The following is a 24,873-nucleotide window of genomic DNA, read 5'->3' on the forward strand; positions in this document are numbered from 1 at the left end:
CAGGAAAAGCCATGCAGGGTGGCTTTTCCTGTTCTTGTAAATATGGAGCAGTAACACGCGCCACCAGTAAGTCACAAAAAGTGACGTACTGTTAGCGCAGGGGGCTTGTATAGGGATTCATATATTACAACATTTTGTTGATATAAGCATTAGTGCATAAAGAACATATTATATGCACATGCCTAAAAAACATACAGACAAGGAAGTTACCAACATGTGTTTTGTGGAATGGAAACTGCTTCGTCAGGGCTGGAAAAAGATATATGTAAAAATTACAATAAAATAATATAACCAAGATTATGACATCACATCCACGCGAATATATATTGTGTTGCAAGGGACTTGACTCTAGATTTCTAACGTGATTGAGAATTTGACCATCTTGAGACAGAGAGAGATCGATTTTTTAGATCGATTTATGATGTTATTTCTACTTTTACATTTGGCGACCTACTAAATGGCTGTGGCAGTACCATTTTCATGAATGGTTCAAGAACAGAGAGGTGATGCGTTTTGTTCAATAATATAATTTTTATAGCCACACCCTTTATCTTCTTCAAAAAAGGTACATTGGGCTCCCGGTCAATAACTGATACTTTCTAGGAATCCGCTACTGACCCTGCATTTGCTGCTGTTCATTTAGGAGGCAACTGTGAACCTTTTCTGTCCTCTAATGCATAGATGTTACCCGCCCAACTCTGAGATGTACTTAGGAAGATTGCTGACCCTGCGGTCCATCTATTTTCACACTTTTGCAAGAAAATTATTTAGTTAAATGTTACCTCTAACTGCAGGCAGCATTGTGGTTGCAGGTAGCAGCAATTTAGGGATCATGTTTCCATCAAACCACAATCTTGTTCAATATGATGCTTGAAAATCCAGAACCAGACTAGGTACAATGCATGGGTCCCAACTTTCTGATGACCAGGCTGCATTTTTGGTTGCTCTCTGAACGTTTGTAGAAAATAACATGGCTTTGGTCATCAATCTCTTTTTGTAAAATAGACAGCTTTACATGGACATGTAACAGAGCATTTTGATGATAGGTTTGAACATATAAGCCCCCCCACCCCGCCACCCACTGAAAAAACGCAGTCCCTTTTATTCTAACATGACTGAGCCGTATGTCAAAGTTACAATTTTTTTTAATTTTCAAAAAGAAAATCCCACTACATGCCTTTTGAGACGTAGGTTCATCCCTGCCAAGATATGCATCTGGCCCAGTGTCTCCAGAAACCAGAAAGTGATATTTTCTCCATCTAAGCCACACTTTGGGGCAGATTTATGAAGGCCATGCGCCGCCGGTGCGTCACTTTATTTGACGCAACGGCGGCGCAAACAATGCACCCTATTTACAACGTGACGCATCTAGGAGATGCGTCACGTTGTAAAGCCCTGCGCCATCAGGAGGCGTTCCGGCGCAGGGTGGACGTTCCGGGGCAGGTGCGCCTCGCAAAAGTAGCTGAGTGAAATCTATAAGTCACTTTCAGGACAATGCTGCGTCAAAAGCCTGCGCCTGCTTGAAGCAGGCGTAGGTCTTGACGCAGCATTGTGGAGATGGGGCACCCCTGAGCCTTGCTGGAGCTGTGTCGCGCTTGCAACGCAGCTCCAGCAATGCGCCACCTTTTCGGCACAGATGTGTCACGCATCTGTGCCGTTTTTGCCCCATGGTGCGCCGCATTGTAAATGCGGCGCACCATGGGTGGCGGAGCAGCGGCGCAGGATGACTGGCGCATCCCTGGGGATGCGCCAGTCATCATAAATCTGCCCCTTTGTCTCCAAGTCATGCTTTTCTCACGTCCATCTATTGTTTCTGTTTCTGATGGACACTAAGTAATGTCAGACTTGAGCCTCTCTTCAAAACAGATATCTCAGGTACTTCATTTTTATCTGCAATCTATCCAGGAAATATCTTCCTGTACCCCTGGTTTGCCCAAGCATTTCTTGAAAACCTCAAATATGGGGCAGAAATCCAGCATCTTACTCTGTCCATCTAGGGGAAGCCAAACTGTGCCTCATCAAACCAACCGATGTTCTCCAGAAAACCTGAGAGCCAACGGGTCACCCATTTTTCCATGATCTTGATAGGAAATGGGAGCAGAGAGATTGGCCTATAGTTAGAAAGGCAAGCAGGGTCCAGCATTGGCTTCTTAAGCAGAGGTGACACTACTGCTAACTTCCAGCACTCGGGGACCGATGCCAACTCCAAAGACTGGAGACAGATGGAATGCAGAGGCTGAAAGAGTTCTGCATGGAAGGCCTTCCAGAATTTGGGAGGTAGTGGGTCAAGCGGAGATCCCGAGGCTACGGTGTGTGCCAAGCTGCAGAATTCCTCAAAGGAGGGACAAGGAAACAGTCTTAATTGAGGTCGACTGGAGGAGGTCTCCGCAGATCCCAAGCAAGGAACTGGGTCACTCGGCTGGGGTCGACTGGGTGGTCCATCCGGAGCTCCCAGACTGGGGACAGATGCACCCGTCTGGGGTCGACTGGGCGGACCGGCCGGAGCTCCCGAGCCAAGAGTACCCTGTGTGAGAGCTGCAACAAACGGCTGGGGTCGACTGGGTGACCCGTTCGGAGCTCCCGAGCCAGGGCAAAACCCGGCTGGCCGGGGTTGACTGAGCGGGCTGACCGGAGCTCCCAAACCGAGGGCAGCGGGCAGAGGGTTTTTTAAGCCCTCTAAGATCCTTGCAGTCTTCTCCTCAAAAGCACCCGCCAGGGAATCTCACAGGGCCTGCGACGCTACGACCGTGTTGGGAAGTGACGCAACACTGCATGAAAACAGTGATGCGTCACTTATCAGTGCGCCCTCCTTGCGACATGATGGATGCGTCATATTTACTTTATGTATGACGCATCATGTCACAAGGAGTTACAGATACGTCAGCACTTCTGACGTATTTGTAGGCGCAAATGTGACGCAACTCCAGCAATGTGTCCTTTCACATGGGTCAAGCCCCTTGTGAAAGGGCCTGCTTCAGTCTTAGGCCTGTTATGAGGCAGGCATAAGATATTGACGCATTTGTGTCCTAGAAGTGGAGCAATGAAATCTCATAGATTTCACTGCATCACTTCTACGAGGCTTACTTGCGTGGGAATGCCGCCCCTGCATACATTATACCTGACGCAGGTATAATGTAGTGCAGGGGTTTACAAAGTGATGCATCGACTTAGATGCATCACTTTGTAAATCGGGAACAACAGGGCGCATGTTTTACGCCGCTGATCCGTCACAAAAAGTGATGCAATGGCAGCGCAAAACTGTCACAAGGCCTCATAAATAAGGCCCTCGGTTGCTTCGGGGACTAAGTCTGGCTTGCCTTCATACTTCATTACTACCATATCATTAAACCTCCTCTCTCTGTCTCCGGTCTGGACCTGGGTGTTGTCAGTCTATAACACTTAGGTAAGTTGTAAGGAATCTAAATTCGGCAAATCGAGGGTTTGCTGCACTTAGATTTCTAGACATTACCTTAATTATTTTCCTTTTTCTTGTTTGTATAATCCTAAAATACAGATAGGGTTTCTTTTTATTTATTCTTCACGTTATCCAACAGTTCCACTCAGGATTTGCGTTTGAGAGTAAATTCCAGCACAACATTTGTGCTTGGTAACACCTGGCACAAGGTGTTAAAAAATCTAGAGTGTGGTGTTTGACTGGGCCGTTCTGTGTTGTTTTACCAGTGTGTTGATCATGCGAGATCTTGAAGGAGAGAACACACCGTAGTGGACAACAGTGGCATTATTAAAGGGCCTTTCCTCTCTTCAAGCTGATTGAGTGTGTTCTTTTTGGATGAATAGAACTCTATTTTCATCCTCTGTTTTGGAGACGTTTTACTTTATTGTATCATGTCTATTATAAGAGGCTCTGGGCCTTTGCTTCAGTAAATAGGTGAGTGTATCCCCCTATAACAAAGGCCTAGTCCAAAATGGCGGCCGAATTTTCAGTGCCATTCATTCCTCTATGTCTGTGTAATAGAACGTTACTGGTTGACTCCCTATTTGCATGCTGGAAACTGCTTCCCCGCTGCCTGAACCTTTTTCTGCTTAAGAAAATCCTTTTAACTCTGTCCTTCCCTCAGTTGCCTTACCTTTCACCAAACATTCCTGCCTCCTCTTTCCCTGCTAGTATATCATGTCTCAATGAAAGCTGAAATCCTTGGGTTAATCCGTGTGTGTCTGTCAGCCTCTCCGCAGCAGTCATGCTCCCTCATTAGCAGTGGCGGCTGCTGCTTAAAATGTGTGGCGGTAGGGTGCGGGGGATGAAAAACAAATCCACTTACCTGCCGGCCGCCCCCTCTCGGTCTTCTTCGGTCATCAACGCAGGAAGCTCCTTTAGCCAATCACAATGCTGCTGACACCAGCATGACAGCGGCGTCGTGATTGGTCTCAGTGCCGTGTTTGGTGCTCAGACGGGGATTGGGAGCCTGGGCATGTTCTCCACCCAGGCTATGCAATACAGCCGGATGGAGAACATGCAAAGTGCGCATGACTGTTTGGCTGCTCCAATGAGGCCCCTGCTCTGGCCAGGCCAGCCGGTCTGTACCTAAGCCAATACAGAAAAATAAAATGATAATAACATTGTGTATTAACATTTTTCCTTTTTGAACTGCTCACAGAGCAGAGGGGTGACGCTCCTCCTTCTTAGCAGAGGAGCTGATGCTGCCCATTAGTGGTTTGTCTACTGTCACCCGCTCATACTGCTGGTGTAATGTACATCTCTTCATCCTCCTCAATTGCCCCTTTTCCTAACCTGGGCCATATGGGCCAATGGCCTACCATCTATATTAGCAAGCGAGATTGTAAAGTTATTCTCCTGTGCGATCACTTGAGTTGCCAGTTTTAGATTGTGGTCGTCTATGTCCAAACAGAGAGTGTACACTCTCTCCTTTAACACCACAGAGCCTAGACCTGGTAATTGATACAAGGGTTTTTATAATAAAACACAAGGCCTTATTAGATGGGTATGATGGTAAGCAGGGATGATGGACCTGAGCACCCTGCATGAATATGAAAGGGACCTGAACTGCACTGTGTTTGCTGGGCTATGTGATGGAGAAGGCAGTCCACAACTGGGGCCAAAATGACTAGTCGTGCTTGGTCATTATTATGGAGTGAGTGCTGCCTACCAGCCTGCTTTCAGTGCTGACTGGTCTGCACTCCCAGCCCTGAAAACACACCCATTCAGAGCTGTTCTCATTTCACTTGCCCAGAAGCCCTGGTCAGCTCCTGCAGCGCATAGGAGTATGTACTATGTATGTACAAGCAGAAAGCCACATGTAGCAATATGAGTGTTCAAGGGTGTTGGCAGGAAGGCTTGCCTACATCCAGAAGGAGTTGCTGAGTTTGGCCAAGATTTCTATCTGCCTGCACAGCACCAATGCATGTGGGTGGACAACAACTGAAAACCCAGAGCCACCTAATGATATGCAGCACATGCAGCATTCTAGTGTCCACTTAGTAGTGGTGACAGAGGCATACAGAGAGAATTCCTTCAATTCCTTGGGACTTTCAATCTTGAGGAAATGCAACACCTCCCATAGGAATGGCGCAGGAATGGCACAGTCCCCAGTGGGCAATGGGAAGATTAGCTTGGTAATGGTATTGTAAATAGAGGGGTGCATGGAAGACATAAACTATGGCACTGTACATATTGGGGGGTAAGGGGAATGTAGAAACTGGCATGACAATGGAGTTTTATGTACTGGGTGGGGGTTTTAAAAATGGCATGACAATGGCGCTTCACAAAATTGGCAATGTAGAAACCGACGTGCAATGTTACTTTACATACTGTGGCAATGTGGAAACTAGCAACGCAAAGTGCTCACAGCATAGTATGGCAATGTGACGCCGTCATGAAAGCTCTGTAACTTCATAAACCGGTGGTTCCCAACCTGGGGTCTGCAAAATCTTCCCAGGGGGGCTGCGACTACTTAGAAAATGTAATAATATTAACAGATTAATAATCTGTATATAAATAAAGAAGCTAAATATACAATTGAAAGATTTAAAACATACTGTAAATGTGAAGGAATTCGAACTTGGAGGCTACAAATTAAATTATTATCCTTAGAATGACTCATGGGAGCAGTGCAGGTGCATCAAACAGAATATAGTATGGATGATGAGTGGCCCTAATTGAATTTAGAAAAGCTGCAACCTTTCTATTAAAATTAAAATGTAGATTTTTTTTATTTATTTATATGTTTGTGAATAAATGTGTCATAACTTGTGTATATGTTCGCTAAATGCTTTTTTCTGCATTTTTTTGTATATTGTTTTGCAGTTCAAATCATCGACAATGCTTAGGCCTGGGTCCCCGGCTTCAAGTAATGACTCAGTAGCCGGTCCCCGGATTCCAATAATGACTCAGTAAGGGTCCCCGGGTTCCAGTAATGATGCAGTGGGGGGTCCAAGGAAGTCAAATGGTTGAGGACCACTGTCATAAAATCTTTCCGTCTGTGCACTTATACTTTGCACACCTGTTTACGAGCAGCTGGTTTGGACCAAAGGCAGAACATGAACTATTGTTGATGGAGATAACAGCACCAGTCTTTTAGAGACTGTAAGTCCTTTCACATTTGACAGAATGACTGTGAGGGCTTGATGTAGTGCAGCAGGGATCTCAAGCAAAGTGTCAGAGCACTGATCTAGCAGAGCACAGCCAGAGATGCTGAAATTAGAAGCCGACAAAAATAGAGAAAATCAAGATTTTGTGGCTTTCAAGTAAGAGGAGTGCAGTTAGATTCCTATAATGGAAGGTGAAGTAGGCCCAAAGTACAGACCCCAATCAACTTAAGGACCTGTCACCAAAGCAAACATGGTGGATGAGAGGACTACTCAAGAGATGGGCAGCTTCAGAGTGAAGAGCCTGGACCAGTGAGCAATTTGGCTTCATGGCTGATACAAGTGATATGAAATAGTTCTAGCAATAGTTCTTTTACCATTTTAATCGTTTAAAAAAAAAAAAAATTATTAACACATTCTACAAAAAAAATAAAACGAAAAAGGCATCAGGTGACAATCTTGATGTTCATATGAAACAATTACACATATACAAATATCAGAATCAGTTATCGGGTAATGTAGTAGGGATCATTGAGTTTCCGACACCAATATAGCATGTCTCGTCAACGGAGGTGTGCATATATGCCCTCTGTATCCATTCCACGCTCTCCATACCTTCCCCCACTTCCCAGGGCAACATCATCAACATAGAGGGACCTTTCCGTGAACATGCACCAATCCAGATCTTCCATCCACTTCCCTATTAGGGGTGCCTGACTAGCACCCCACAGCTGTGCAATGTTACGTTTAGCGATCATGCATGCCAGAGTTACCCACACTTTCCCTGAAGTAGTCAGGTCAGTGAGTTCCCAAATATTTAGCTGGAGATCTACGTGTCTCCAGCGCCAACTCTACTCCCATGACCTCTCGGATCCTTTCGTTAACTTGACCCCAATAGTCATGTATTACAGGTCGGTGCCATAGGATGTGCATAAACGTACCGATCTAACTACACCCTCTCTGACATTCATCACTATTTGCCAGCCCCATCCGTACCAGCCGAGGCCCCGTGATATAGGAGCGGTGTAGGATCTTTAACTGGACCAACCGCAGTCTCATGGATACTGCCACTACCTTCGGGGAGGAAACTGCTTCCTTCCAGTCTTCGTCATCTAATTCTAGTCCGTCCACTCCCCACTGCTCTCTAAGTGTTGCCAACGGATCCCCCACATGATTTATTAATTTTTTGTAGATTTGTGAGATAGTTTGTTCTGGGAGGTGGCCGTCAAATATCCGGTCTTCCAAAGGGGAGGCCTCCGGGAGCACTGGTCCCCTGGGGATATTTGTGAACAAGGCACGTCTAACCTGAATGTAGCGATACCGCTCACTCTCCTGTAGATGATATTTGTCCCGTAGGGCTTTGAATGTAAGGATTTCCTCTTTCCCCCAGACATCTTTAATCTGCGGGATCCCGATGAGGTCCCATTTGTCAAAGCCCTTCGTCTTGCCCAGGCTACCTAATCTTTCCGAATTCCACAACGGGGTAGTCAGGGTTAATTTCCCTTCCCACTGGAAGTTCCGAGTGGCTGTGTGCCACACGTGTACCGCGTGTGCCGTGGGTCCAGCCAGAGGAAATCTACCGTTTCTGCTGTACATGGCTCTCGTGATAACTCTGAAGGCAAGCCCGTCTGCGCCCGTCCGCGACCGACCGGGGCCAGGGGCTCTCCGCTATGCGCGTTTTTTAACTTACTCCTCTGAACAACTGCATACCCTTAATAAACATTGGCCGCTAAATCTTGCAACCTTGACTTATGTTCATAACCTTGGTATTGCCTCTCCTATGAGCACCGTGTCTCCTCCCCTACCCCCTTCCACCACTGCTCTCCTCCTAAACACAAGATCAGCCATCAAGCATCAGACTGAAATATTCCACCTTCTAGATTCCAACTCCCCTGACCTACTGTTCCTAACTGAAACTTGGTACAGATCTGATTCCCTACCGAGTGTACTGGCAGCCCTCCCGCCTCATTATTCCATGCTTCGCGCAGACAGACCTGAGGATAGAGCAGGTGGCGGTGTAGCCATGATTGCCCGCAAGGAATTCCACTTTCAGATCCTCGCGTCACCTAAGATGCCAGCAGCTGACTGCCTCGTAGTACGCTCAACCTCGTTTAAGACCCCCATCACCTGTGTGCTGATGTACAGACCACCCCAGCCAATTCCTGGCTTCCTTTCTGCTTTCCAGGACTTATTGGCCACCTTGGTAGTCAATAATGCCGCTGTCCTGGTTTTGGGGGACTTTAATTTCTGGCCTACTGACCCCGCTGAAGACATCACTTCTAAAGACTTCACCCATCTACTCTCCAGCCTTAATTTCACTCAGCATGTCCATGGCCCTACTCACATCAAGGGCCACATTCTCGATCAGATTTGGACATCAAACATCCCAACCTCCACTCCTACCACATCGCCCTGCCCATGGTCAGATCACTCTCTGCTCGCATTTTCACTGGATTTAAGCCACAAAACAACATCTTCCTCCCCTAAAACACCTGGGCAAGGAACTGGACCCAAGTTGATATACCATCCCTGTGTAACTCACTAACTGCCACCTGCCCAGATCTATCGGGCCTAGCCCCATACTCTCAGGCCACCATTCTGGACCACTGGCTCACCAAAGCTTGTGACCCAGTGGCTCCCCTGAAACGGGTCATCATCAACCTTACCCACAATGCTAACAAGTGGTTCAATCCTGGCCTTAAAGCCAGGAAATCAGAGCTACGGCAGGCTGAACGAGCCTGGAGAAGGACCTATTGCCCGACCGAAAACTACTCTTCACCACCCTACTCAGTGAATATAAACATGCCATCCTGACAGCCAAAACAGAATACTTTTCTGGGCGCATCTTAACCGCAGAAAACCAGTCTTGGGAGATCTTCTCCACCGTCCACGAGCTGGCATCATCAGACAGAACCTCTCCCAAGATCCCCCCTCCCAGCCCCTATGCAACTCCCCCTATTGAGGCGTGTCAAGTCGGGCTCCCCAGCTGACATCTGCCCGGCACGAATCCTCTGTCAGATCTTCACTGCATGCCCAGCCCCCGCCCTTACTCTCCTGAATAATTCCCTTATGCTTGGTTCTGTCCCTGCTTCCTTTAAAACTGCCATAATTCTTCCAATACTAAAAAAAACGGGCGCCGACGCGTCCTCTCCGGCAAGCTATCGCCCCATATCCCTTCTCCCTTATCTGGGAAAGGTAGCTGAGTCCCACGTCACTCAGGTGCTGAGCTCTTTTATAGAGGACAGTAATTATCTTTCACCCTGTCAGGCGGGCTTTCATCCCCGCCACTCCACCGAGAAAGTGGTCATTTGGGTCATGGACCAACTCAGGGAGGGACTTGACACCAACACCCCTCAAGCCCTGGTCCTCCTAGATCTGTCCGCCGCATTTGACACAGTGGACCATTCCATCCTTTTGTCCCGTGTCAAGGCGGCGGGCATGGGGGAACAGGTACTAACCTGGATAGGCTCCTTCCTGGCCGATCGCACTCAGGCAGTCCACCTTGCTGAATTTTCTGCCCCGCCCCGCAGGGTGAATTGTGGCGTCCCCCAGGGATCCTCCCTCTCCCCACTCTTATTCAATATTTACATTTTCCCTCTTATTTTTGCACTGCAACAACTGGAGGTCACAGTCTACAATTATGCTGATGACCTCCAACTCATTTTTAATTTTTCTTGCCCCTTATCTGGCGCCGCTAGCCTCCAGTCTGTCATGCTGTTTATCCGGGATTGGATGAATGCAAACCATCTCAAACTCAACCCGGATAAGACAGAACTGATTTTGACTGGAGGCAGTGGCCACCCCTGGGCTCCTTCTTTCTGGCCCCCTTCCCTTGGCTCACCTCCCATTCCCTCCTTTTCAGTCAAAACCCTTGGTATTATTCTTAATCAGGATTTGACACTTCATTCTCACATCAGTTCGGTTGTTTCCTCTTGTTTTTACACCCTTCGCATCATCAGGAAAGTATCCCGGTTCTTTTCTCCCTCCACACTGAAACTCATAGTGTTGGCCATGGTCTTATCCAAGATCGATTACGGGAACATAATTTATAACGGTGCTCCCGCCTACGCACTCCAGCGTCTCCAGCTGGTGCAGAACCAGGCTGCTCGCCTGGTACATGGCCTACCCAAACATCATCACTCCTCACCACTTCTTATTGCCCTTCACTGGCTCCCCATCAAACAACGCGCCCTTTTCAAACTTGGCTGTCTCACGTTTCAAGCTCGGGCGGGCACTGCCCATGCTTTCATCAACTCCACCATCGCTAATTATTGTCCCTCTAGAGCATTACGCTCCTCTTCTAAATCTTTATTAGTTATCCCCCGATTCAAGAAAAAAAGATCGGGAGGCCAGAAACTCTCGGTTCTTGCACCTACCTTCTGGAACCTTCTCCCACCCCAGGTCAGACTCTCCCCCTCCTATCTGGAGTTTCGCAAAGCTCTCAAGACTTTTTTGTTCCAACAAGTTTTCAGCCCATAGCCCCAGTGTCCGCCTCAGCTCAAGAATCCTCTAGCGCCAAGAAACTGCACAGTGAACGTGCGCTTTATAAATTTTTCAAAATTCAAATTCAAATCTCCCCTGGCATCTGACCGTGGTCCATCGCAAATCCAGGGTCTAGAGGGAACCAATACACTGCGTGGTTATTCGCTGCCAGCTGGGAAGCCCATTAGTACTTTCGGAGGTCTGGCAGACCAATTCCTACGTCATACCATGGAAGTGTGAGCTTGGAAAATGCAATACGCGGTCTGCCTTCCCAAAGAAGCTGCCTTTGGAGGGATTCTATGTCCTTAAAATATGATGGGGGTACCGGATCCATTGAGTTCTGTAACGCATACAAAAAGCGAGGGAGGGCCATCATTTTGAACAATACAGCTCTACCTAAAAGGGAAAGGGGCAACTGTTTCCATCTCTCCACGTCTCTACGAAATCTGGCCAGTGGGTGCCCTAAGTTATTATCAAATCTAGTTTTCGGGTCCGGGGTGACATATATGCTCAAATAACGAAATCCCACTGCTTCGATCTGTAGGGGGCAGGACTCCGGGACCGTGGGAGGATCACCACTGATGACGAAGAGTACCGACTTCATCCAATTAATGGCGAATCCGGAATATCTCCCAAAGATTGCCAGGACATCCAGAAAATTGACCAAGTACTCCCCAGGAGGAGTGAGGTATAACAAAATATCATCTGCAAACAGTGAAATCTTATCCTCCCACTCCGGGGTCAAACCGAACCCTCGAATCGATCGGTCCCATCGGACCCACGCCGTCAATGGCTTAAGGGCCAATGCAAATAGCAATGGAGACAGTGGGCACCCCTGTCGCGTGCCTCTATATAGAGCAAATCAGCTGACTTGTGATTAATCACCACTACTCTGGCCAGGGGACTTGTATACAAGAGATGGACCCATCCGATAAAATCCTGGCCAATACCGAACTTCCCTAACACGGCGAATAAATTGGGCCACTCGACTCTATCAAATACCATGGTCGCATCCAGGGACAACAGTGCCGCTGGTTCGTGAATCTTTGATGCCCCCCCCTAGGATACAGTGTAACCGTCGTAAGTTGAGGGCCGTGTTCTGGCGCGGCATGAAGCCTGACTGATCTGGGTGTATCAGATTCGAAATAACTTTAACAAGCCTGGTCGCCAGCAATTTTGCTAACACCTTAGGCTCAGCATTTAGTAATGAGATCGGCCGAAGGAGGAGCATTGTGTCCTTGGCCTACCTACCTTATGGATGGCCACAATGTTTGCCACTCGTTGGTCGTACGGGAGTTGGCCCTTTTCCCTGCTGTCCACGAACATTGCGCGGAGGAACGCGCCACCTTATTAGCTGGTATAAATAATTAGTTGGTATAATTCAATGGGAATACCATTTGGGCCCGTAGCCTTCCCGGAATGGACACCCCTGATGGCCTGCGCCACTTCATCATTAGTAAGGGGGGAGTCTAGGTATTTCCTGTCCTCCTCTGACAATGTGGGCAACTGGATGTCGTGTATCATTGCCCCGTTTTCATCCTAAGTGTAGTCACTTGCGCACGTATATACCGCACGATAGTAGTCCGCGAATCCCTCGACTATCACTTGCAGATCTGTCACTTTGCCCGATTCTCACCATTTTAATCGTTTTAACGTTTTTTCATTCTTATCAAAATTGTGTGAGATCCTAAACATACCTTAGTTTATTGACAGAATATTGTAACAATTTTAATTAATTGAACAATAAAGTTTAATTTTTTCATTCAAGTGATCTGAAATACTAATATAAAAAATGCAAATTTGACGCTAATCGAAAGCCTTTAAATGATAACGTATTTTTTCTGTACGGGACAGACCAACTTTCATTCACATACTGGACGCGCTGGAGCTGATAGATTGCATACCAAGAAAGGCCTGAATCCACTGCATAACAACAGTCTAGTCTGGAGGAAATCAGAGCCAAGATCACTGGCTTGCAGAATGCCTTCCATAAGAGTGTAGAAGAAGCCTTCCTTAAAGTATGTAAAAGAAAAAAGCAGAAAGATGGAAGTTTAGTCATGAGTGCCCAAAATTAAAGCTGCTGGTCAAAATATTTCCTGTAAGTTCTGAACATGGGAAACCGGAATAGGTGTAATATCCTTGCAAAAGATCAGCAGACTTTAATCCTATGTGATAACATATGAAAAGGTGCACCAGGAAATAGTGGAAATCCATTTAGTGCCAATATCGGCCCAACCCCAGACCTTTCTTCATACAACACACCACTCCACCAATAACCGACACAACACAAGATTGATGGAGAAAGTTGTTGCAGTTTTATTAGCATATACATTATGCCACCATGTTGGGTTATCTTACGGGTCGATCCAGAGCAGGTCGCCTCTCGCGACCCGCCCAATGATGAGCCATAACCCCCCGGGGTGTTAACCGCGGGGGCGTTGTCAGTTTCGGGGGAAGGTCTAACCCCTCCCCTCGGCGGACCTCTATTCCGCCCCTTGCTCAAGCCCCTCCCCCTCGGGGGGCAGAGCGTTGTGGCAACCCCGGTTGCTCAGGTCTACAACCGCCCGAAGGACTAACGGGGCGCCGTCGGTCCTCCAGGATCCATCACAGCGTGGATCTCCCTGGGGGATAATTCTGCTCACGCACCCACCGGTGCTTCTGTAGAGGGTACCTCTCTGTACCTTTCTGCATTGGATCGCCCTGTAACTCCGCCATGGCTCTGGGTGTGGCCGCCGCCGCCCCAGAGTCCCCCCACCTACTAGCTTCCTATTAGTACTACCTGCTGCTCCTAGTGCTTTCCTCTAGATCAACCAAAGATCGTCATATCAACTTAGGGTAAAAGACAAAGGTAAAAAACAGCAACGGGCAGCACCCACTCAGGGTCCGGCGAGGGTCAGCGCGATCAACGGCCGACAATCAAAGAGGGCGCTTGACCCTCGCCCCCTGGACTATATAGCCACTCCCCCCTCCCCCAGATACAGGAAGTGACATCACGGGGGGACCTCCAATCCCCCCAAACACTAGACCGCTCAGGGTCTGTGCCATCCTATGGCACTAAGGGTGGCCGCCCTCGTAGGTGGCCACCCTTGGTGTCCCGGGGCAGCCAATCAATGTATTTGGAATATGTGCTTTATTGTATTCCTTCAGTAATCAAAAAGGATAAAACCCAGCCAACACGTTTCGTTCCCATTACTCCTGGAACTTCCACAGGACTTGAAATCATATCAGACAAATGTGTTCTTAGACCGTGTAACATAACAGTCCATCCACAATATATATGCTGAAAATATTTCACAGTAATTCATCAGCGGAGTCAGTAACTTTCGGATATTACTGATGAAATTAGTAAAAATCTCTCTTTGATACCCCCATTGTACTGAGGATGACAGATCCAATGCTTTTATTTATTTAGTTCAGCTGCTAGGAGTGAACCATTTGCCAGGCCTTGGTTGGAGTTAAAAATAGGACTCTCTTTTCAGACACTTATGAAGTTTATTGGCAAAGACTGTCCAGTGGTCCTATGATTCATCCCAAGGTGGAGGACTCACTGGTGGTGTTAGAGATGCAGCCGGACATATTCCAAATACATATTGGATTTTCACTATTTGCTGGTGCACCTTTCCATCTGTTATAATCTTTGATTTGCTGGACAGTGGCACCGAACAGCAGCAGGTGCCGAATAAGTTGTGCACAGGACATTATATATTATGCAAATTATGATTGAGTTGCGGTCTTTCTAGTCCGCTGTTGCTTATATTTATTCTTTCTTATGTTCACTCCTGGATGATCTCGGTTTTATTAGCTTCGCTTGGTTATTCCCCAACTAAGGGTCAATGTCTATAAGGCACTGCTTTAGGTGCTCACAGAGAGAATGGGTGTCAAACTCTAAGCCAAAGAAAAAAACTTATTGGGTGGCCTTGTCGTGAGAGTGTAACAGCGGAAGCCTACCCATGGATCCTAATCAGTTGTGCCAGTAGGATCAAATACAAGTAAATTATTGTAGGACTCAGTGCAGCATCACGAGGAACACCATTAGGGACAGGGAGAAATAAGGAGCAGAAAGGGGGAAGGACCACAGTGTGTGTTCTTTCATGGACGAAAGACGAGAACCAAACAAAGTCACTGTCTTTCACGCCTACCTCCCTAAGACAAGCATGGAGGCGGTAGTGGGAGACATTGTCAAACGCAATGGAAAGTTTAAAGAGAACCAGCACACAGAAGAGAAGAGAAAGGTCAAGGAGAACCACTCAGTCAAGAAAAATGCAGAAATCGTCAAGAGCAACAAGAACAGGTTCTGTTCCCTGGCTGGGTTTGAAGCCAGCATGTGCAGTATCCAAGAGACACATATTTTACCTTGGAAGAGGACAGTTGTTTATTGATAGTAGCCTTTGTGATTTCTTTAGAGAACGGGTAACAGAGAAATGCGGTGATCATTAGAGAGAATTTTACAAATGGAATTGGCCTTTTTGCATTTGGAATTTAAGACCCATCAGCTGTCTCGCCAGACTATTGCGTTCCCCCAAAAAATCATATATAATTTACATACATAAAGGGGCTTTTGGTCAACAGACTTCATCTATTTTGCCCACCAAACCACACAGAGCAGGGCAGTGGGTCAGTTCCTTTTATTTTGAGTGCACAAAGCTTGTGCACATTGTTCACACATTAGTTCCTCTCTCTTCAGTGACAAAACTCTTTGTGTGCCTTTTTTAAGTCTTGTGTTAGCTGAGCCCTTTTGATTTTACTCAAATTATATGTGTGTAATACTTAATTTGTTATTAAAGGGCTTTTCAGCTACCTCTCTTCACCTCTCGGTCTGCTTTCGTGTTGTTCCGATTTTGCTTACGCCCACTGCAGCATACAGAGTGGGGCAATGAGTCAGCCCACTTAAACCACTAGTTAACTTCACTTTGAGTGACTGCATTTTGATCTTTCACAAGGAGCACATCTGCACACAAGGTACTTCCCTTCAGTTCCGGTGTTATTATATTTACTTTAAAATTACTTTAGTGTTGTCTTTGTATTTAGAACCTGATGTGATAGCAGGACGCTTTTCATGTGAGCACAGGGCACATTCTAGCTTTATCAGATCCCATCTCCTGCTAATGCTGTTTTAAATTTCTTCCAGAGTGGCCTTATGTATCTGACTGATGCTATTTTACATTAGCTGACATAAACTTTGAATATAACCTAATCAGTGTGCTCTTTCGCCCATGTCAGATTGAACTGCTTATCTTTTTTTCCTTCCCTCTTACTTTCCTTCTTTCTTGCCTTTGTTCTCTTTGTTTCTTTCCTTTTTGTCTCTTTGGCCTTCCCTTTTTTCCTTTTCTTTCTCTTTCTTTCTTACATTCTTTCTTTCCTTATTTCTGTCTTCCTTTCTTTCATTCTTCCTTTGTTACTTTCCTATTTCTTTCCTTTGTTTTCTTTTTTAGCTTCCTTCCTTCTTTCTTTCTCTCCCTCTCTTTATTATTTGTCTCTTTCTTGTCTTCTTTCTTTATTTCTCTTTCTTTCTTTCTTTTCCTTCCTTCCCTTATTTATATCTACCTTTCTTTCATTCTTGCTTTGTTTCTTTCCTATTTCTTTCCTTTGTTTTCTTTTTTAGCTTCTTTCTTTGTCTCCCTCTCTTTATCCTTTGTCTCTTTCTCGCTTGTCTTCTTTCTTTCTTCTTTTCTTTGTTTCAGTCCTTCTTGCCTTCTTTCTTGCGTATCATCTTTCTTGATTTCTCTCTTTCTTTCCCTCTTTCTTTCTTTCCTTCTTTCTTTATTGCCTTCTTTCTCAAAGTCAAGAGGCTAGCAGCCAACACCAGACCAATAGACTTATTTGGAGTTAGCCAAGCCCTTTTAATTTTACTAAACTTATGTCTATGACATACTTATTTCTAGGGGTTTTCAGAAACACTTCACCTATTAGTCTGTGTTACATCATTCACATTTGTCTTCGACCCACTCCAGTATGCATCAAAGGGCAGTTTGTCATCCATTTTAGCCATTGGCTGACTTCACTACGACTTATGGCATTCTGCCCTTTCACAAGGAGCACAGCCACCTACAAAGTAGTTCCCTTCAGTGCCAGGGTATTCTATGGTATTTTGAGACCAAAACACATTTTTGTCTTTAGCCAATGTTTTTTTATAGATTGATGAGGGCCCAGCCGCTCTTGTACAATAAAGTTTTTAAAAAACGAAGACAAAACAAAAACAAGAATTTCGAAAAGGGTGGAGGCCAATGCCAGACCTATTGGCATTGCAAATGCTTGTTCTTGTTGCTGCTTTATATAGTGCAAACCCAGCCTGAGGGCACTGATACGCTTTCCATGAGCATTAGATTACATAAAAACAAAGCTATATTAATTTCTTTAGGCACCAGAAGATTAAGTGTTTGCCCATAATCACAGGATAGGACACCAGCGCTGGGACTCAAACCTGGTTCCCCAGTTACAAAATCAGCAGCTCTGGCTTTTGAGCCTTATGTTATGCTAGCATGTTTTGTATAGCGCACAGCTGCCTCAGCGAAGAGGGGTCCCAGCGCTGAAGCAAAACATAGAGGCTGGCAATCAGAAAAAGGCACTAGGCTATGGGGAAAATGTGGGTTTTAATAGTCCTGCAGAAAGCCAACTAGTTCTCCATGGCACGAATGGGAAGTGGCAGAGCGTTCCAGAGCTTGGCAGCCAGTAGACGGAAGGAGCGCCCGCCCGCGCCCGAGGCACAATCGCCAGATGTTGTCCCGAGCAACGAAGTTTGTGCATAGGGGAATAAGGTAATAGTAGATTGGACAAGATGGCCGGAGAGGAAGATTTCAAGATTTTGAATGCAGTGCAGAGGACCTTGAATTCTACTCGGTTGACAACAGGCAGCCAATGCAACCAGCAAATTGCCCTAGAAGTGGGGCAAGTTCTGGGGAGACCCAGCAGGGTTCTATCAGCCGCAATTTGAACTCCCTGTAATCTCAGGGTTTCGGTCTTATTTACCCCTATGTACAGTGCATTGGCATAGTCCAGTCTTGATAAATTGGAGGCCTGAATAATCATTTGCCTAACGGGTGGGTCAGAAAACCCAAGCAACGGTTTAAGCCCCCGAATTATGCCAAAGCAGGTCCCTCCAACTTTCTTGGTTTGAAATTGAAAGTTGAGGTTCGAATTGACCCAGACACCAAAATCTTTCACCACCTGCTTAGGGGTAGGTGCAGAACCCAATATGGCTGGCCACCACCGATCCCCCCCATAGCTCTTGATGATTTTCCACCAACAGGACCTCTGACTTGCTGGAGTTCAGTTGGAGACAGTTATCAGTCATCCACTCGGCGACAGACGTAAGATCCTCCTGAAACTTGGATGCTGCCACCCCCCCCCCCCGCCCAGTGTCGTCCGAGAGAGCAACCACCAGCTGTGTATCATCAGCATATGATACAATGGTAATCCCGCTGCTCCTTGCCAGGACCGCCAAAGGTTGCAAATAGAGGTTAAAAAGCGGGGGGCTCAACCTGGAGCCCTTCGGGACCCCTTGTTTGTTGGCAAGAGCGTGTAAGTGAACGGTTGAGCCACGACTTGGAAATTCCTGTTAGAATGAAACAAAGCAAACCAGGCCAAGGCCGAGCCTGTGACACCTGCCTCATTTAGCCTAGGTAACAGGATCCGATGAGAGACCGTGTCACTGAGGTCTAGAGGAATCAAAGCCGACATACGCCACTCATCTAGACTGACCCTGGGATGCTTGATGACAGCCAGGAGGGCAGACTCCATGCTGTGGTCTGAGTGGAGAAATGTCCAGACGGTTGTTCACTTCCAAAAATCTAGTAAGGATGGAATTGATGTGCATCTCAGTGATCTTAGCGATCCACGGGAGAAGGGAGATCGGGCGATAGTTTTCCAGTTTGGCAACGTCCAGGGTAGGTTTCTTAAGCAGAGGAACCACCCTTGCTTGCTTCCAAGTGTTAGGAACAGCCGCACTGGACAGAGATTTGTTGATCACCTGGCTCAAAGTTATTAAGAGCACAGGTAAAGATCTCATAAACTGGTCAGGTTTAAGGGGGTCAGAGGGGGAGCTGGATTTAATCTTGGTGCAAACCAACCGTAGCTCCTCCAAGGAGACCAGCGGGAGGGCAGCCAGAATATGAATTGGGGGTGGACCCAGCACAGGGTCAGGACTCGTAACGATGTGGGTAAAGGATGAGTAAATGTTTTCCACCTTTTCAACAAATAAGGTGGCAAGAGCCTCACACTGCAAGTTAAATGTCATAAAAGGCACTGCTTGGACCCCAGGCTGTTTCAGACTCTTCACTATAGAAAAAATAGTTTTGGAAGGATTGCTACTACTCCTGATTTCCCCAGTGAAATAAGCTGCACGCGCTGTGTGAATGGCTCTGTGATAGCTTTTCATTGCTGCTTGATAACATTTCTTCTGCGAAGGGTCATACTTGGATCTCCATACCCTTTCCAACCTTTTGCAGGTTTTATGCAAAATGGCGAGATCGTCGGTGTACCATGAGTTGGATTTGGAGTTACGACTAGCTGACCACTTCGCCGGAATGAGTGCGTCAAGGGGTCTGCGAATCCAATCTGAGAGAGCTTTGTCAGCAGCATCAAGGTCGTCTGGCATGCTGAAGGCATTTCTAGAGAGAAGGTCGTGAAATTGGGCGAGATCAAGTTTGTGCCACGGACGTTTGAAAACAACCTTCTGACATTACTTTCGCAAAGGGAGGACCCCAGAGAGAGACATAGAGATCAAATAGTGATCTGACCACAGACCAGGATAGGAGTGTGGGTTGATAAAAAAGGAAGATTTGAGAACACAGGGTCCAGCAGATGTCCTGCAGAGTGAGTGGGACCCTGCACCAGTTGTGTCATCTGACAGGCACTAAATCAGCCAAGAAGTTACACAACTCCAAATCCTGGGGATTTTCTAAGTGCAGGTTCAAACCTCCGATGACACTAAAATTAGCTGTCCTTGTGGCCACGATATTGACAGTTTCCACAAGTGACAACCAAAACTCCTTTAGAGGGTCCGGGCGGATGATATGTAAGTAACCTGGACATAGTATAGAAGGCTTTCAAAGAGAGCCCGAAGCAAGCGCACTCTCAGCCAGCTAGAGTCTCTTTAACGAAAGAGCAGGTGTAGCAAGATTTGAAAATCAGGGCGATGCCGCCAACATTTTATTTATGTACATTTGTTCTTTAAATGGCAATTTATTTTTCCTGCACTTCTGGTGCTCAGTTACATGGTGATTTACTTCATATTTCCTTTTTAAAGTTGCTGTTACAAAGTCTTTATGTGACATTGTAGCTGCCTACGGGAAACATCCTTATCGACGCAACTTTTACCACGCAGTGCCTTTACAACGCAGGTTTTTCAACGCAAGTCATTACAACGAATTGCGCTGGGGGGGCGCTCTAGGATAGGTAATAGTTTAATTTACTATCCAACAACTTCCCTACTATCCACGGGGACTGGAGTTGGAATAGTAAATTAAACTATTCACTATCCAGCACCCCCCAACGCAAGTCGTTGTAACGACTTCCGTTGAAAAACCTGCGTTGTAAAAGCATGCGTGGTAAAAGCATGCGTTGTAACAACGTACATCCGCTGCCTACAGTTTGTGTGGTTGGTTAAATTATGACTTTTTCTTGTCGCCCTCTTGGCATTGAAAATGATTGTTCATAAATGGAGTCACTATATTGTGTTTCCAAGCCTGTGGAAAAAAGCCAAGGTTAATAGGGGAACTGCAAATAGACATTACAATCAGGTAGCAATCCCCTCAAATGTCTTTAGAAAGCTGGTCAGGCGAGGGTCATTGGGGGAGCCCCAGGTAAAAGTGGAGATTTTGGCTAAGGTAGAGTCTAAAGTAAGCAGTGCAAAGGAAGAGAGAGAAACCTCAAGATTGGGTGGTGTTAAAGAGATGCTGGGAGTGTCCTGACTTTCTGTAGACATAGGAGGGAATGTAGCATTCAGCAAAACCACCACACCCCCCCCTCAGCTGGTTTAATTATGAGTGCACAGATGCTAAAAAAAAATTAAGAGCAGTCCTCTAAAAATCCCTGCTTTAAAGAAGAGATAGAACTAGCTCGTAGGGCATACAAAGTTATCTTGGAGGTCAGAAAAGCTGAGCTGAAAGGGGCAGCTTAAAAAGAGTTGGACAAGGCATGTAGGCTGAGGGGCAGTGCTTTCTTCTGGAAGGTAGTAAACCAACCATTCTTTACCAGCTATGATAAGCCAACTATGGATTCGGTAATACCAGCAGAAGCATGGGCTGAGCACTTTGGTAATATTTTTAGCCCTATAAATGAAAAGGCCATTAGCCCCCCAAGCTGAGAAGATAGTCACAGTATAGGATCACACAAAGCTGTGAGTGACATGATAGACACTACTGATGTCATTGCCACCATTAGACGAAGCCTTGCAGGGAAGGCCCCTGGGTCTGATAGGGTCCCCTTGGACATTTTCAATGGAAATGAAATGCTTTGGCCTCCCATTTTAACTGATGTTTTTAAAGCAGCAATTAAAGGAGACATAATCCCATCATGGCCCACAGCCATATTTGGCCCAATATTTAAGCAGGGGGATCGGAACTCCCTGGCTTGTTATCGTCCCATAACCCTCCTGGATAGCTCCCTAAAAACTTTGGGAAGATTTCTAGCTATAAAACTTGAAGCCTGGCTGGAGGAGAATCAGTCCCTATCCAATGTCCAATGTTCCGTCCAGGGGTCTGCACTGTGGAGCAGTGCCTTAACCTGCAACTGGCAATAGGGAAATATGTCAAGGTACAGAGAGCTTCCATTAATCCTGCATTCATGGACATCTCCTCTGCCTTTGACTTGGTCAACTGGAGAAAGAAGTGGACTGCATGACCAGGATGGGAATTGAACCAGATCTAATTGAGCTTTTACAAAGAATGGATTGGGACACCAATACCAGAGTTAGATGTGTTAAGATGGGGAACTTACAGAAACCATTAGGTCACACTTAGGGGTGAGACAAGGGTGTGTTTTGACCCCTCTCCTGTTCCTCATTTATAGAAATGATTTAGAATTCCAAGGATCTCCATAGAATTAAGTCAAGAGCCCTGCCTGTGCTGTTGTGTTCAGACAACGCTGTATTAATGGTGAGGACCGCTATTGGTCTCTAGCGTCTCTTAGATGGATTTTATAATTTTAGGGGATCTCCAGCTTAAAACAAACTTGCAACAATGTTTTATAAGGAGGTTAGGCCCTAGAAATGTGAAAACAAGGACTTCTTTTTGAGGGGAACAGAAATCCATAGAGTGAAATGGTTTCATTTTTAAAGCCTAACCTGGCTGAACCTAAATCAATCCAGGGCTGCTCTTACTCAAAGAGCTGTGGAGGAGATTTACTAATTTGCAAGAAGGTTTGGTCACCAACCGGTCAACTGACAGAGATTTTTTGGAGTAAATGTGTCTCTATGGCGACCTATGATGCTGGGATCTAGGGCTTCAAAGGTTCTGGGTCAATTCAGCAGGTAGAAAATAAATTTGACCTCAGGCTACTGGCAGCTCCCCGATATTTCCTCGCTTTTATGTGCCTTTCAGAGCTGGGCCTGACACCCATAGGTGACAAGATAAAGCTGACACCACTACTTCTATGGCTGAGAATTTGGGGGAACCCTGACGCCCAACTCGAAAAGAACATACTGGAAAATGCTCTCACCATACCCTGGCTCCAATACAGAAAAAAAAATTCCTAGAGCTGGGTCTGAAGGACTACACTGAAAATACAGCAAGTATTGACTCCAAGGCTATCTCCCTGGTAAAGAAGGCTTTTCAGAACAGACAAAGTAAAGCTCACTAAGCGTCATTTGATAATGTGCTTGTAAGACACTTTTACAATCCAATCAATCTGACAGATGGGTGTAAGCCTTACCTCCCCTGGTTTCCGAATGGGAACCTCAGGTTTTAATTAATAAGGCTGCGATTAAGCCTATTGCACCTCATAGTGGCTTTTCCTCTGAACATAGTCTGGGGAGAACCACTGCCAAGATTCCTGTGCAATAACACTGTCACTCAAAGCACACTGTATTTTGTGCTCTTTATGGTCATGCTAGGAAGAGATTTCTGTGCCCTATTTTCTTCTCCTTTAATACGAACTCCTATAAGGAGGCTTTTGAGACATTGCAAAGGCTGGAGATTGAGAAAATGTGCATGGCAGTGGGAAACTTTGTCCGCCTTTCAATGGGGGTTAGAAACAAATATGTCTCAATATAACATCTCCATGCTTTTCATATCAGTATTTTAGGATTTGACCCTATGTTTAACTTTTTTAATTTTGTAATCATTAATCTGATACCCACCTGACCTTTTTATATCTGTTTGTTATGTATCTTATTACTGGCATGTCTTCTATGTAGTGTGTTTCATGAAACTAACTGTATTTCTGTACCCTGTCCTTTGATGTGTTTGAGCTCTGTAATACTGCTATATTTATGAAATGCTTTTATCATATGTACTTTTATGACCATGATTGGCCGAATAAAGTTTTGTGACTAATTGACTGGCTGCAACATTGTGCTCTTGAACCAACTAGTAGATAAGAACAGGATTGTTGAGTTCACAAATTCTGAACCTCAATATGAATTGCCAACACTGAATTTTGGAATTACTTGATTCAGAGAAACTGATTTTGTCAAATTACTCCACTCGTGACAAATCAGAGGAGAGGAATTCAACTTTACTTAAGGCCTAATTATGAGTTGCACTGTACTGGGACCGCAGTAAAATCACATGCAATTTTACCAGTTATCACCCAGTAAAATCGCCTCAGTACCATGCAATTATGAGTGGAAAAGTATAGTGCAGGACTGATGTTTACGGTCATTAAACCACACAGACCACACAGATTTTGCCATGGGGGTTTACTGCATACATTTACTACGTGCTCTGAGCAGGTGATAAATATAGCACAGGTCCAGGATCGGGTGAGGGAGCAGGGGAGCGAATGAAAACAAGTTTGGTCCAGGATAGAGTGAGGGAGCAGGAGAGCGAATGAAAACAAGTTTGGTCCAGGATAGAGTGAGGGAGCAGGAGAGCGAATGAAAACAAGTTTGGTCCAGGATAGAGTGAGGGAGCAGGAGAGCGAATGAAAACAAGTTTGGTCCAGGATAGAGTGAGGGAGCAGGAGAGCGAATGAAAACAAGTTTGGTCCAGGATAGAGTGAGGGAGCAGGAGAGCGAATGAAAACAAGTTTGGTCCAGGATAGAGTGAGGGAGCAGGAGAGCGAATGAAAACAAGTTTGGTCCAGGATAGAGTGAGGGAGCAGGAGAGCGAATGAAAACAAGTTTGGTCCAGGATAGAGTGAGGGAGCAGGGGAGCCAATGAAAACAAGTTTGGTCCAGGATAGAGTGAGGGAGCAGGAGAGCCAATGAAAACAAGTTTGGTCCAGGATAGAGTGAGGGAGCAGGAGAGCGAATGAAAACAAGTTTGGTCCAGGATAGAGTGAGGGAGCAGGAGAGCGAATGAAAACAAGTTTGGTCCAGGATAGAGTGAGGGAGCAGGAGAGCGAATGAAAACAAGTTTGGTCCAGGATAGAGTGAGGGAGCAGGGGAGCGAATGAAAACAAGTTTGGTCCAGGATCGGGTGAGGGAGCAGGAGAGCGAATGAAAACAAGTTTGGTCCAGGATAGAGTGAGGGAGCAGGGGAGCGAATGAAAACAAGTTTGGTCCAGGATAGAGTGAGGGAGCAGGAGAGCGAATGAAAACATGTTTTCAGGGAGGGCGTTCAAAAAAAGAGAGAGAATGAGAATTGGCAGCTCCTGCAACCATAAAAACATCACCTCTTTCTATATGCTGTAATTAGAAAATTGAGACATTTAACACATGCTGTGCCT

General features: G+C 45.9%; 1 long non-coding RNA gene across 2 annotated transcripts in view; it reads right to left on the minus strand.

The window, feature by feature from the left end:
* Positions 1-24,873, minus strand: part of LOC144761961 (uncharacterized) — a 326,519-nt gene that overhangs the window by 152,591 nt on the left and 149,055 nt on the right. The window lies entirely within an intron of this gene.

Source organism: Lissotriton helveticus, chromosome 6 (genome assembly GCF_964261635.1).
Source record: "Lissotriton helveticus chromosome 6, aLisHel1.1, whole genome shotgun sequence".
NCBI classification, from domain to species: domain Eukaryota; kingdom Metazoa; phylum Chordata; class Amphibia; order Caudata; family Salamandridae; genus Lissotriton; species Lissotriton helveticus.